This window comes from Ictidomys tridecemlineatus, chromosome 12, assembly GCF_052094955.1.
Source record: "Ictidomys tridecemlineatus isolate mIctTri1 chromosome 12, mIctTri1.hap1, whole genome shotgun sequence".
Taxonomy (NCBI): domain Eukaryota; kingdom Metazoa; phylum Chordata; class Mammalia; order Rodentia; family Sciuridae; genus Ictidomys; species Ictidomys tridecemlineatus.
In genome coordinates, this window is record NC_135488.1 from 83807221 (window position 1) to 83818095 (window position 10875).

General features: G+C 46.6%; 1 long non-coding RNA gene across 1 annotated transcript in view; it reads right to left on the bottom strand.

Moving 5' to 3' along the window:
• The window catches only part of LOC120884891 (uncharacterized), a 77726-nt gene extending 69433 nt beyond the window's left edge, over positions 1–8293 (bottom strand). Inside the window, exon 1 of the long non-coding RNA XR_005727301.2 lies at positions 8162–8293. This is a non-coding gene — a long non-coding RNA (uncharacterized LOC120884891). The remainder of the gene's footprint in view (positions 1–8161) is intronic.
• Positions 8294–10875: the final 2582 nt, after the last annotated feature.

Consider the following 10875-nt stretch of genomic DNA (forward strand, 5'->3'; position numbering starts at 1 on the left):
AATTGAGTTAGCTTTGACCTAAAACAGCAGTGAGAGCTCCCCAGGGTGACGCAGGGCACAGTTTGGGTGGAGGCCACTTGACACAATTGCATCATTTCTTGGGTTACATTAGACATGGTGAGACCCAATGACCTTGTGGCCAGGTCTGCATTAACTACTCATTCTGAGAAACCAGAGCTTGCAGCCTGGAGGCTCCTGTAGTAACATTTTCGTGTCCTGGTATGCTCCTGCTGAGAAGGGAGGTGGTGGAGGAGGAGGCAGAGACTGCAGCAGAAAAGAGAAGATTCTGAAATGGGTGCGGGGGAGGGTACATGCATGGAGAAAGGCAGAGAGGACTTGAGGAAGAGCATCGAATTCATCATTATTCAGTTCAAGGACACCTGAGATGGAATCTTTGAAAAATTTGTGAGAATGGATTTGCACTTTAACACACGTGGCCTCAAATTCTACATTATCTTGAGCTTTGGCAATGAGTAATCAGAAAAGTATTCTCCCTTCTTGTCATCTGTCAAAAGTCTGTGCTTTCAGAAATGGAATGGTGGAAGGGGTCCGCCAAGAAAGTAAGTGGCTACCAAATTATTGTCCAGGTCCCCAAGTTGTTTCCAACTGGATTCTTCTGACAACTAAAGGCACTAATTGCCAGCCCAACATGATCGCCTCCCTCTCTGAATGTCAGGAGCAGGACTTGACTTCCATTCAGGTCCCAATGTAACCTGTGGCCGGCAGCCCACCCAGGGCCCAGCCTTACCTGGCCCTCCCCATCTCTCTAGGTCTGTGCAGTCCTGGGTCTGGGCTTTTGCTCAAATTGTAGTCTAGCATCTGTGGAGTTCCCACATCTACTTTCAGGATGAGTGTCACCCATCCTACCCACTTGTCATTCCCTTCCGGGCTTGTTGCCCTGAGCCCCAGAGGCTTTACCTAGTCCTGATATTAATCTCATTTTGTAAGAAGCCACTCCTTGGACTTTCTAGTCCATTCCTTTCCCACTTTGCTTCTCCAGCTCCATGGTTCAGAGCTGAAGTGTGACAATCCCCATATCATCAACCTCTTCTTGCTCTTCCCTTTCTCTCACTGTACCAATAGGCCCACTGAGGGGGAAAATAAGACATGTTCACAGCGCTAAAGATTCTGTGAACTGGAGAAGAAACAACTCAGGCTGACTTAATTTCTCTTAGGACTCATCAGGCCTGTTACAGGTCATCTTCTTCCTGCCATGAAGGAATGAGTAAGAGGTGATCCAGTGGGACTGGTTCAGAGGAAGAAGGACCTTGTCAGCTGCCAAGAGGATGAAATTCTGCAATGGCTTATGAATGAAGGGAAGGAAACCATATCTGAAAATGTTCCCCAAACATCCACCATCTGTTCAGCATGGCCTTAGCATTTCCCCCTCTCCAGCTCTGGGATTCTGAGAGTGCTCTCTCTGGCTGTCCCATTCTGTGTCTCTCCCTGACTTGGCCCCAACCTTCACCATGTCAGAATCAGTGTGTTCCTCTCCACACCCACCAAAGGTTATGTATGACCTTTGGAGGGTGTGGGGAGGAGCAGCATGGCAGTTTAGGAATACAGGCAGCACAGAACCTGGTTCTCTAAGAACTTAGCTTACCTTTTTAGAAATGGATTTGAAATGGGGGACATTGAATATCTCTCAACTCCCTGTGCTGAGACCCTTGTACCCTTACTAACAAAAGCTTCACGGAGAGAAGAGGAAACAAGAATTAAGAGAAGTGATTATCATAACCCACTTACACATGCTTGAAGGCTGTTTCCCAAGCCCTGCTCTTCCACTATACCAGGCTTCCTTCAGCAGACCTGGGTCCTCTCAGGGTGGACATTCTTCTCACCCTGCTGATGATACTCAGAAGTGCATAGCTACCTGATGGAGCTTGGAGGCTTCCTCTTTGAGAACAAAGGATCAGGTGGGCATAGGAGGCTATAGACATGTATACTGTCAAGTCCCAAAGCTCCTGTCCAGAAAGGAGCCCAGCCTGCTATTCCCAGGTTGATGGTTGTTTCTGCCTGAATGGAAGGCTGGAGACCACCATTCTGTACAGCAAGAACTCTGCTGGAAATTCCCAAACATCAAGTACCCTGAGTGTTTCTCCTAAGCCAGGGAAAGAAACCGGTCTCTGCCTCCTCTCAGTTTCCCTATCTCTTCACAGCCCTTCTCATAGCCAAGTCTCAAGACAGCGGCCACTGCCCTCCCAGTCTTCCTTCATCCCTGGAAGCATACAGAGGCCCCAGCCCCCCACTCTGTCTCACGTGAGGCAACAATGCCACCCTTAATAGTACCACCAATTCCCTGGGTGCACTTCCCTAAACCTAATGGCTGCCACCAAGCCCTTGATAGGCCCTGTGGTGCTTCAAGGCCAGCTCTAGACCTGTAGTTCAATGAGTGGGAATCCATTCAGTTTCCTGTGGACCAAGAGCAGCACTGTGTTCCTGAAGGTTGTGGAGAGAATGGGAGCAGGGCTGGGGTCCTGCCTCCAGGAGCTTATGGGGAAGCAGGGGAGGGGTAGGCTAGGCACAGTGGGAGGGGCTCCAACAAGAGCTAGGGGTGGGTTGAAGAGGGACCCAAGGAACTCCGTGAAGGGCAAGCCAGTAGGTAGACTTCCTCTGTCTTCCCACCTGCTCTCGTTCTTCAGGTCTCCTCTGGAAGTCACTTCTTAGAGAAGCCTTCGCTGTTTGTCCGGAAGAAAGCAGCCTCCCTCCCTCATTGCTCTTATCCCATTTCTGTGTTTTGTTTTATTTTTTTTCGGGCAGTGCTGGGATTGGACCCAGGACTTCATGCCTGCTAGGCAAGCACTCTACCATTGAGCTACACCCCCAGCGTGGTGCTTCATTTTTATGGCAGTACCTATCACTAGGCAATGATCTCTTTCATTTACATATTTGTTTATTGTTATCTGTCTCCCCCCTCCTCCCTCCTCATTGTTCCATGAAAGTTGTCTTTATTTTGTTCCTTGCTATCTCTCCAGCCCCCCAGAATGGTACCTGGCTTACATTCAAGGTACGCCATCCACCATCCATATGTGTTGAGACGGATGGGGAATGATTAGGACTTGGAGAGGAAGCTAGAGAGGCCATCGGGAAGAAGGAAAACAGACATTTGTCATGGACCTTTCCACTATCCTTTAGAGCCACAGCTAAGTGGATAAAATCCATAGTTGTTATCCCAACTGACATTCAAGGCCCCAGATCACCTCCCAGGCTCATTTCCTGCCACCTTGTGCCTCCCCTGCCCTAGCCTCTCCAAATGACTAAATGTTCCCTAGGACCTGGGGTTCTTTCACATGTCTTCCCATTTGGAATACTTTTGTCCGTGCAATTAAGACTTCTAATATCTACTTTTTACAGGACTGCCGGATGAAAGGCTGGAGTACAGAAGGAGCACGACACAGTACCTCTTTAGGAGTGAGTCCTCACTAAATGCTGGTTAGCAGTTGCTTTTCCTCTTTTGAGGGAGTGCATCAACACGGGGGTACCTCCTCCAGGAAGCTCAGCCCAGGGACATGAATCACCCTGGTCTCCTTAGCACTTTGTTTATGGTCTCCATAGTTAAAGACCTGTTAGGGAGCCTGTCTTCTAGGCAGAGACGTCTGTGCTGCATTTGTGCTTAAAATGATGATTGACATATAGTAAATGTGAAAAGTGAGTTCACTAAGTGACTAGAAACCAGGTGGATCTGGGGCTCCTGAGGCAATGGAGTCTGGTTCAGGTAGAGTGTTTCTTCAACCACCCAGACCCAGAGCATGGACACCTTGAGACTCACTGGGGAAAGAAAGTTGGTACCTGCACCTTCCTATGACCAGGGAACCAAGGCCACTTGGGGGGTGTATGGGGGCGGGGGGGGGTGTCTCTCTGAGGCCTAATCAGCCATCTGGGTACTTCAGCCGTGAAATCAGAATCCACATCCCAAGCACCATGGCCACATCCAATTTTCCATCAATGAAATATTTAGCTGCTCCACAGCCCTAACAAGATCTGTGTCTGGAAGGGGGGGGCCCCCCTCTATTCCCTGCACACACAGTCCCTCAGTCCCTAGGACAGGCCTTTTGCTCCCCTATCTCTGCACTTTTATTAGTGCTGTGTCCTCTATTCCTCAAGTCAGAATGGCCTTTCCCCTCCCTCCCTACTACCCAGCTCCAGCCCCCATTTGCCCAAGGCTCAGTTTTCCTATGACATTTTTCCTTCCCCTGAACTCCAGATACTCATCGGAATAGCAAATCCATACTTTACAAGCCCAGCCAGGAGGAAGTAATTCTCAGTGGGACCTATCCTCATTCTTTTGGGGTAAAGACCTTTGACTCTGGCTTGAAATAATGGATTTTTGCTGCTGTTGATTTCCCCTATGTTGATTGGTGTTGGAGCTAGGGTTCTTAGTAGGAAGCAGTAGTGGGGCTGGGTGCAGTGGTACATGCCAGTAATCCTAGCAAATTGGGAAGTGAGACAGGATTGCAAGTTTGAGACCAGCCTCAGCAATTTAGCTAGGTCCTAAGTGACTTGGATCCTGTCTCTACATAAAAAATAAAAAAAAGGCCTGGGGATGTAGCTTAGTGGTAAAGGGCCTCTGGGTTCAATCCCCAGTTTTAAAGAAAGAAAGAAAGAGAAAAAGAAAAAAAGGAGTAATGGGAATTTCCAATGAAAACCATGGGACATGTTCAAGGACTTCTGTCTGTCCTGGACACCTAAAGCCACTCCACTTTAACCAAGTACCATTTTCCAGTCTTTTCTCTGGTACAGACCAATTACCTGCAGGAGCAGGTTAGGGAAGAGGAACACTTGGGTTGACAGATACAGCACTGTCCAGTCACAAGATGCCGCCTCAGGGGGCACGGTGAATATTGCCCGGTGTGGTGGATTTGGGCATGTTGTGAGACTACCAAGTAACACAGCCATGAGCAGAGGGTGGCACACCGGCAGAGATCTGGGGAGAAAGGACCATCAATGTAGGGCCTGTTGGCCAACCCTGTATAATCAAAGCGATGGAATCTTGCTCTACATATTTTGAAATTAGGTATAAATAAGATGGGTGATTAGGTGTGAATAAGATCAAATCTAATTTTTATACACCCTATTCAAATGACTTTGATAAATGGTGCATACAAAGCAGCACTGGTTAGCCCATAACCAGCAGGATAATGTTATGTGGAAAATGGGCTTAGGATATGGATTTGGAATAGGGCAAATGGGGCCTTGAACCTGAGCTCTGCTATTTACTTAGCCGTGACCACAGCTAGACCTTGACCTTCGTAAGCATCGGACAATATATATACAAGCATGTTGAGTGTCTAAACACACGTAACACCCATTTTATTTTTTTAGTATTCTTTATATGCCAAGCGCTATGTTGAGCTCACTCTTTGCTCCCTCCTTCCTTCTGTTCCTTCCTTCCTTTCTTTCTTTTTCTTTCTTGTGATGGGGTTGAACCTAGGGCCTCCTGCATGATAAGCACATGTTCTACCACTGAACCACACCCCTAGCCCCCAAGCATTTTTTTTTTGGTTGTCTCATTTAGTCCACATCTCTGGGAGTAAGACATTGTTACCCCCATTTTATAGTTGGGCAAACAGAGATTTAATAGGTTAAGTAACTCGCCATAAAATATATTTATTAAAGGGTAGATTAGGGATTCAGTATCAGAGTTCCTAAGCATAATGAAATGCTTCCATTTTTATAAAATGGGAATAAAAATATCTCCCTCAGGAGTCTGATGAGCAAATGAGATGATCTGTATAAAGAAGTCTTTTTAATTGTAAACATTATTTTCAAAAGGAGAAGACTCAGTTCTTGCCTTCAAGGACTTATAATCTGAGTTGATTAATAAGAGTTGCAAGAGCCAGGCATGTGGCACATGCTCAGAAACCCTAAAATTATACATATGTATGTATATATAAGTGTATATGTGAGTATAAAATAAACACATGGAGAGAGAAAGCAAATAGTAAAACATTAACACTTGGTGAATCCAGATGAAAGATTTATACGTTTTCCTGTACTATCCTTTCAATTTTTCTCTAGGTTTGAAATTTTCCTGGTAAAAAATCAGAGGGTTAGTAGAGAAGACGAGTAATTTACCATAAAACATATTTATTAAAGGGCAGATCTGGGATTCAATGCATTTTTCATTGCTAAGGGAGAGGACTACTTAAAGGAACCTAGAGCTGAAAACTTTCATAATGTAAAAATGATGTCCACCACACTTCTCTGTTTGCTATTTGTTGTTTGCTACTTTGCTGTTATTTTAAAATTGGGATAGTGCAAGAGGGACCTGCGTTCCCCCCCCCCCCCGTCCTAAGGCAGCTCCTTGACTCTGCTAAGGAATGACTAGTAGTTTCATCAGGGCTGCTTTCCCTTTGGCTACAGCGTAGTCAAAATAATTCCTGCCCCAGACTCCAGGTTCCTAGGAGACGCTCAACATCCTTGCTGAAGCTGGGGAAACTTCTGAGGCCCTGGGGTTTCCATGGTGCAAACAAAGCTCCTGCTCTACCCACAGGCCACACCTGCTTCACAGGAGGGACAAGATGGCAAGAGGACCTTCAGCAAATGTGTCCTGTCTGCCACCATCAGTCATGATGGATTCTTAAAATGTTCCATACCCATAAAGGCAAGTCCGGAAACATTTATTTAACCAGCACTCCTCTAATATTATTGAGAAACAACAGTTAGTCAGCATGGCTGCACATGCCAGCTATTCCTGAAGCTGAGGCAGGAGGATTGCAAGTTTGAGGCCAACCTTAGCAACTGTCTTGAAAGCAACTGTCTTGAGAGACTGTCTTGAAGCAAAATAAAAAGAGCTGAGGATGTGGCTCAGGGGTAGAGCTCCTCTGTGTTCAATCTCCAGTACCTGCCCCCCGCCCCCGCCCCCAAGAACCCATTCAAGTCCCACTTGTTCCCTGGAGCCTTCCTGATCACCAAAGTCCACTTCTAAGGGTCCCCTTCCTTTTTCTGATAGCATTTGATGTTCATTTGGTAGTATTCAGTTTAATACTTTATGATACATGATCCACTGTGGTTTCTCACTTGCTTCACTTGAGTCAATGTTATCTGACTGCAACATTTTTGAGGGAAGGGATCACATCTTTCTCACTTCTACCCTCCTTGGTACTAAGAAAAAAGTTCCAGTTGCAGTTTGGTCTTCAGAAACAATTTGCTAATATCTAAACTGAAAAAGAGATGGGAGAAGAATAGAAGCAAAAGTGGGTGGCTGGAGACGTCACTCAGTGGTAGGACACTTCCTAGCACATACATGCAAAGCCCTGGACTCGATTCCCAGAAATACACACACACACACACACACACACACACACACACACAGGGAGGGGAGAGAGGAAAAGGAAGGGGTGTGGCTATAGCTCTGTATACTCAGAAGCCTGGAATTCCAGGCTCTGTGGATGGGTGGAGCTAGGATGACCATCCTGCCTCCCCCATAACTATTTGCATTTAGGGGTTGGCTGCTTGGGGTCCCTGCCCCCACAAAATCATTTGCATCCATAAATTTACATAGAACTAAAGGAGCTTCCTGAGAGAAAGGGTGGCCCTTGCCACCTCTTCATGTTCCTCCTTTGTCATTCAAAGTCCTGAATGGTGACTGGGAATGGGTGTGTGTGTGTGTGTATGTGTGGGGGGGTGCTGGCAGATACTGTGTAGTGTGGCAGCATCCTGGGGGAGGCAGCTTAAAGGGAGGGAAGGAGATGTGGGGGTGCCTAACCTTCTTCCTGGGGCTCTTGGTAATGAAGCTGCCACAGGCATACTGTCCTAACTCCTCTAAGATGGTTCCCTCTGTTTGGGATTCCCTCCTTTCTCTGATACTGCCTAGCTGCTCCTCAAGGCAGAGTTAGGCTTGGATTCCTGCTCTCAGGACCCTGCTTGAAGGCCTCTGTCAACAACTTGCTCTCCTATTGCCCTATTTTGCTGGTAAGGCTGCTGGCTCCATGCTCCCACTTTGCCCCAGGTGGTCTGTTCCATGGGTGCTGAGGGGGAGCGTTCCTAGGCAGAGAAGCCTCTGAGAACTCTGGTTGCTTCTAGACTAGGAGCTGCCTGTCCCAGCTCAGACAAAGAGCGAACTCAACCTTACCCACCACAGAACAAAAAAACAAGGTGGCAGATGGAAGAATTGCTGCAAAGATAATAGTCATTGGAGGAACAGGAAAAGGTCACTGACCTGTGAAATATAAGCACAGTTGGGACACAGAAGGTCAGGAACCACAGAGTAGGTTCCTAATGGAGACAAAGTGAAAGACAAAACTCGATGGTGCAGGGAAGCTTCTCCTTTCTCCTCCCATCTGCAAACGGCTGCAGGGGGCGGAGGGGAGGAGGAGCTGGGAATATGTGAGCCGCTGCTCCCGACTGTTACCAAGGGAGGGGTGGAGTCCGGGTCCCTGGAGGCCGCTCCAGAGATGGAGATAATGACGTATGTGTTTTAATACAACTCTGTCTCATGGCAAGCAAAGGAATATGTGACCCCTCCAGAGTCCCCTTATCTGTTTTGGAGCAGGTTACCACAGGACAAAGAGAAGTCAGGAGGCTGAACGATAATTATTCATGTTGCGTGCTTCCTTTAGCTTTCGAGAAACCTAATGGAAGTAGTCAGTGCTCTAAGACCAGAAAAATTTGGTGATTTTACTACCTCCCCCACCCCCATCTTTTATTTAAAATAATCACGAAACCTCTCATCTGCTGAATTCCTTAAAACAGAAGCTGTAGAGTCCACAAGAACAGGATCTGTAATTTTCTTTGCCCACATTTCTCTCTGGTTAAAGGAGGGTGGAGTATGTTGGAATATTAATGAGGAGCATTTAGATGAAGCTCTTAATTTGGGAAGTATGTGAGAATTAATGCTTGAGTTTAATGGAAGCCCGAATCATCACAAATAGATTTTTACCCTCTTCTCCTTAATCAATTTCACCCTAATTAATTCTTCTGTGGCTAAGTCTTGTTACATTAGATAGTCTGCTGATTATTTCCACAATCAAGAGGCTGTATATTCATGCATTTTTAATAAGGAATGACTGCATCCTTTTTCATAAGTGATCCTGCTGGTTGGCAGTCATAGCCGCTGAAATAATTATGGAGCAGATTACTTACTTTTAAAGCATTGTTTACTGTCATATTCATCCTAGGTGACAATTTGGAAGAGCTCGGGAGGCTGCTGTAATGGACAGAGGACCTCGGAATTTAATGTGGCAATTTTCAATGTCAAGTGCTGTTTATTCATAGGTCATTGACTTTTTAAAAATAAACATAGGGGTAATTTGTTCTTGCTGGCCAATAAAGCCATGTACTAGAGTCCTGAAGACTATTCTAATTGTATGCTTAGTTTAAAACCTTGACTCCTGGAAGGACCTACTTTTGCAGACTGACCAGCATCTCAGCCTCCATCCACGACTGACCCAAGTCCTGCTGTTCATGTGTGGTTATTATTTATGTGCTGCTCTCAAACCAGACCCTAATACCCCTGAAAGCTTGAAGGCTGGAAGCAGGGCACACTGTAATTCTAAAGCTTCAACTGTTTCCTGTTTAGCAAGAGGAAGAGGGAAAATCCATCTAAGAGAAAAGCCAATGTTTTGTTTTGAGAAAAACACTGGACCTTTGGGTATTCAGAGGAAAAGCTCAGGGCTGACCCTGGAATGGACAGGTTGGGACCTGGAAATAAATGGCCATGCATGCTAATACAAAAGGCTGTCATGGGGTTGGTGGCAGCCAGAATCCCCCTTACCCCATCCCTGTAGGAATCTTTACTCTCTCTCTTGGGAAAACAGAGTATTAGGACCTGGAATCCAGGTAGGGGAACTGTGACCAAGGGCCCTCCTGTCAGTGGTAGTCAAATTGGCTCTGTGGTTGGGAGATAGGCCTGAAGGTGGAAGGCAAGCTGGGCACCAGGAGCCAGCATGGGGAATCCATAGGCCACCTCCAGTTTAATTGCTTTTTTCCTGTAATTAACTCCCTTTTGCCTATATGGAGCCTTCGGCCTTGAAGGTGTTAACCTTGAGAAATAAGAGAAGACTCTGTTTCTGTGCCTTGATCTGGGAAGGGGATATAGCATATGATCTTCATTGTAACCCCCTCCTCTAAAGCCTGCTCAAGGAAGCCTGGGGGTCCTGAAGCCCATGTGAGTGGCTATGCATTGGCCATGGGGACGGAGGAGGCTCACAGGGTCCACATAAAGATAGAGGCTTAGGCTGAGGCCTAACCCAGGTAGAGAGGTGCAGCAAGTAGAATGAGAATTCCTCCAACTGTGGAGAGGGAGACCTTCAAAAGGAGAGGCTACAGCTTGCAAAGCACACAGGCATGGGTGGTTGGCTGGTGGCCATCTGGGTCGCCCTTAATAGACACTGCAGTTGGCTGGAGTCTCAGAGTTTGTCCTGCCCTCCCTGCTCTCCACACCAGCTGTTCGGGAAAAGAGCCCAGCTACAGCAGCCTCCAGCTTATTTCCCAGGAACATCACTGCCAGCTGCTTGGCAGAGCCCAGGGACAGTTAACTAGAGGTGTCATTGAACCTTAGGTCATTACTCTCATCCCTACCACAGATGAGGAAACTGAAAAATTCTGGTGCAATTATTCTCTATAATGAAATGGGTCTTGAAATTGCCAAAGGCAGTGTGGAGATTGGAAGGGCAAGACAAGGACAACTGTTTGGCTATATGGTAAATACATGGCAAGCTGTCTCAATGTCTTGTGCCAGTTCCCTCTCCCCACACTGCACCCATAGGGAATCTAGGACGGAGAGAGATACATTGTTCAAGGTCATTTGATTAATTTGGAACAGATTTAGACCTCAGGTCCCAAACCAATAGACTCTTCCTTGGGTAACTTTTCTTTTGGCCAGAGAAAAAAGAGCTGGAGACACCCCACCAACTTGCAGTGTATTCACATTTA